Below are 4,869 nucleotides of genomic sequence, written 5' to 3'. Positions count from 1 at the left end.
CTGGAACATCCTGTCTTTGTCCACTTTGTCAATTCCTCTTAGTATTTTATATGTCGTTATCATGTCCCTCCCCTATCTCTCCTGTCCTCCAGTGTCGTCAGGTCGATTTCCCTTAACCTCTCCTCGTAGGACATATCTCTTAGCTCTGGGACTAGTCTTGTTGCAAACATTTGCACTTTCTCTAGTTTATTTACGTGCTTGGCTAGGTGTGGGCTCCAAACTGATGCCGCATACTCCAATATAGGCCTAACGTATACGGTGTACAGGGTCCTGAAAGATTCCTTATTAATTAAGATGTCGGAATGCTGGTCTTAGGTTTGCTAGGCGCCCATATGCTGCAGCAGTTATTTGGTTGATGTGTGTGTGTGTGCCTATTTAAATCACAGTAAAGCAAGTGACTGTACGTATGGAAAAAAACACTACAGCGAAAAGTAAATTTTCTGAAGAATTGAGACACTTATGCAACACATGGGAATCTTTATTAAAGAAACGTTTCGCCACACAGTGGCTTCATCAGTCCAATACAAAGTATAAATGGGTTAGGAGAGTAGAAGTTTGAGGTAATCAGTCCCTCAACCTGGAATCGATGTGTTCAGTCCATCACTCTTGTAGGAAGTGCAGCATAGGGCCAGAGAGGTGGCTTATATACTGCGGTGAGATGAGTCCAAGCAGGAGGAGGCGGGATCACAGTGGCAGGTCCCACTGTGATCCCGCCTCCTCCTGCTTGGACTCATCTCACCGCAGTATATAAGCCACCTCTCTGGCCCTATGCTGCACTTCCTACAAGAGTGATGGACTGAACACATCGATTCCAGGTTGAGGGACTGATTACCTCAAACTTCTACTCTCCTAACCCATTTATACTTTGTATTGGACTGATGAAGCCACTGTGTGGCGAAACGTTTCTTTAATAAAGATTCCCATGTGTTGCATAAGTGTCTCAATTCTTCAGCTTGTCGGTTTTCAGAACCATTTATCACAGTAAATTTTCTTTTTTTCCATCAATATATATATATATATATATATATATATATATATACATATATACATATATATATATATATAAAAATATATATAGATATATATATAAAAATATATATATAAATATATATATATATATATATATAAATATATATATATAAATATATATATATAAATATAGATATATAAATATATATATATATATATATATATATATATATATATATATATATATATATATATATATATATGTATGTATATATATGAATTAATTGAATGTGTGTACTTGTATGTTTGTATGAATGCATGTATTAGTAAATTCACAGTGAATGAATGAAATCAACTGTTAAAGCGTGAACAAGATTGGAACCTACAGTCAAACCGTTCTCGCTAACCACATTGCTACAAAAGGTCATATGTGGATTCTGCAACCAGAAATTGTTCTTTACTGGGAAGGTTATAAAGCTGATGTACAGTGTACGAAAGGAGGAGGAGGGCAAGAAGAGGCAAGATTTGAAAAAAAAAAAAACTTCAGTTATAGTCCAACTTGTGGCTGCTGGCTTTCAACGCCACTAATTGCACAATCCTGTGAACGGGAATGAGAAACGGCGACCAGCGACAAACAACCGATTGAGAGGAAAACGGCTTTACGAACCTTACAAAGAAAAGGCCCAGAGGGCAGCCATTACCGTAAACATTGCTCCTGAGGTGCCAGTGTCACAGTGTGGGGGCTCACACCAGCCAAGTTCCATTGCACAAACGGAGGAGGCAACGAGGGAAGAGCAAAGGAACTAAATTTTCTGTAGGAACAAAGAGTAAGAAGAGAAGTGATCAATGCTAAACAAGTTATTTAGTGGCACTGACAAGATGGACAAGGTAAGAATGTTTATGACATCAGAATGACAAGAATAAGAGGACATTGATGGAGGCTGATCATCCAGCTGAGGAACAAGTATGCTAGGAAATACTTGGATGAAACAGCGTATTACAAGTAGGTATGATGATAGTGACTCAAGTTGCGGAGAAAGCTTTTATTGACACAATATTTCACTTTTATGTTGACCTGATAAACGTCTACGTACAAGAACGAAACGTATTTCCTAAAGAGACTTATTCAAAAGCATGTCTTTATCTGCACATTAAATACTTTTCAGGGCATTATTATTATTATTTATTATAATCATGGGGGAGCTCTAAACCCGTAGGATTATACAGCGCCTTGGGGGGGCATGGAAAGTATTTAGGCTCAATTCAGGGAACCGGAGCACAGGTCCAACTCCCTAGATCAAGAGCCCCTCGCCAGCGTCAAGAAACCTCCTTTTTTCAGGACAAGAATAGTAAGAAAAATGGAATGAGCTGTTTACAGAACTGAATGTGTGTGGAGGCCACCCACAAGCATGGTTTCAAAAGACGCGATAAAACCCAAGAGGTTTTGAAACACCTGCTACCCTCGGAGGATCGAACCTCCACCCCGCCTTGTGCTGAATCACCCACATGGGTTTAGCGATTAACATGAATTAAACAAAAACAAAATCCTACTACAGTTGTCTAGCAGCTAAGAGTCGTTCCCAGGAGCTGAAACCGGCTGTCTTAACTTTGTACACTTGTCGTGCTTATAGGCGGAGTCGATCAAACCAGCCTAACTTCACGCAAGAAAAATGACGCTGCAAAATTTATCTCAGTCATTCTTAGATATTTTGTAAAATAACGTTACGTAATTTTATTTTAATTTTACACTAAAATTAATTTAGTAATCTAACCTTGCTATAATCAACGTAATATAATTTAGTTTAATTAATCCTTCCCAATTTATCATAGATCAGGTAAATTTTCACATCAATGAAATTAATTCATATACACTAAACTTACTCTTGGCTTGTTTTTTATAATGTTCGTTGCTTAATAAAGCAAGGCTGCTAGGTCTAGTTGAAGAGTTTCAAACACACACACATACAAACACACACACACACACACACACACACACACACACACTACATTTTTGTATGCATGTGTAGTCTAAACAAGTAAGACCACCCAGTATCTCAGTCATTTATGATTAGTAATTATGTGCTTACAGTAACCTAGTAATCGTTGAGGCCGACCCACCTGTGTGGACCCGCCTGTTGTAAACACTAGTGTGTGTGTGAGACCGTGAGAGAGAGTGAGAGAGAGAGAGAGAGAGAGAGAGAGAGAGAGAGAGAGAGAGAGAGAGAGCATGTAAAAATCAAGTAGCAAAAGACTTACAGTCTACACTTCGGTTATTTGCAGAGGGCTATCTGCTACTGTCTACTACTGTTATCAAATGGTTAAGACAAAGACAGTAAAGAAAGTTCTCCCCTCGCTCTCCGACCACTGATGGCAGGAAACAGTGAAGGATAATGAAAGATGAAAGAGGGGATGGGGGGGCAATGAAATGAAAAAAAATAAAAAAACACCTCACAATAAGTCAGGTAAACAAACATGTATACACCTCAAACCAAATGTTACATGCACAAATATACTCATAAAACTATACCACCCAAGCAACATTAAGTTTTTTATGCCCCACGCAGACAGGCAATAATTTTCACTAATATGCATCCGTCTTTTAATAAGATTCACGACGGGACTGACTACTGAACTGCCTTCTAATAGAGAGGTGATAACTCCAACGAGACTGTTAAATATGTTCCTCTGTTTTAATTAAAAATCTTTTTCATTATAATAATCACCGAAGTGAACTGCTTCGTCGTTGTCTAATCTGCCGTTATGAAGGTTAATGCGGGTGCTGGCGTAGTCCAGGAGGCTAAACATGTTGTTTTATGAGGCCCGGGTGAGCCTAAGTATATGAGTGCTTGGTACGTGGGGAGTCTTGCTACTGATGCCTGTTGTCTCCTGTGTTAGTTATCACCTTGCAAAGGCACTTGTCGGTAGACACTTGGCTTGTCTTTGTACGCGTTAGTTACCATTTGTCCTAGGCACATGTCGATTAGACACTAGGCCTGTTGTATGTGTGTGTGTGTGTGTGTGTGTGTGTGTGTGTGTGTGTGTGTGTGTGTGTGTGTGTGTGTGTGTGTGTGTGATGTGTGTGTGTGATGAGTGTGTGTGTGATGAGTGTGTGATGTGTGTGTGTGTGATGTGTGTGTGTGTGATGTGTGTGTGTGGTGTGTGTGTGATGTGTGTGTGTAATGTGTGTGTGATGTGTGTGTGTTATGTGTGTGTGTTATGTGTGTGTTATGTGTGTTATGTGTGTGTGTGTGTGTGTGTGTGTGTGTGTGTGTGTGTGTGTGTGTGTGTGTGTGTGTGTGTGTGCGCGCGCGTGTGTGTGTGTGTGTGTTCACGAATGCTTTAAAAAAATAGATACTTAAAACGAAACGGACTCTGGGAATACAAGTCTTGAGTCATGCAGGAGAATGTTGAGACATGATGGTGAGTCTTGGATAATGGAGGCCATTCATGTTTCATCCAAAGACGGGGAGTGCAAGTATAGTTCCGTGGATCAAGAGCCTCTAACCAGCATCAAGGCACCCTCAAAGAGGTGAAGAAGTCATAAATGAGAGTCGTAGATGGAAGGAGAGTCGTAGATAGAAGGAGAGTCGTAGATGGAAGGAGAGTCGTAGATAGAAGGAGAGTCGTAGATGGAAGGAGAGTCGTAGATGGAAAGTCTTGCAGATCTACACAAGGTTCGGAGTTACCACTCTGATTCTCTCACAGTTCGTGTACAATAACATAATATATACGATAAGTGTCCTAAAATAATAAACATGTTGCAATATTAGTGTTTGTTACAGGAATATATTTGTAAGACTGACTACCTTACTGCCGCTTTATTACCGTGTACGACACGTCTCTTAAAAGAAGTAAATTGCGGTATAAATAAAACTGATTATGTAGCTGTGATGTCTATTG

Source organism: Cherax quadricarinatus, chromosome 25 (genome assembly GCF_038502225.1).
Source record: "Cherax quadricarinatus isolate ZL_2023a chromosome 25, ASM3850222v1, whole genome shotgun sequence".
In the NCBI taxonomy this organism is placed as follows: domain Eukaryota; kingdom Metazoa; phylum Arthropoda; class Malacostraca; order Decapoda; family Parastacidae; genus Cherax; species Cherax quadricarinatus.
Note: the sequence above shows the minus strand (reverse complement) of the source record.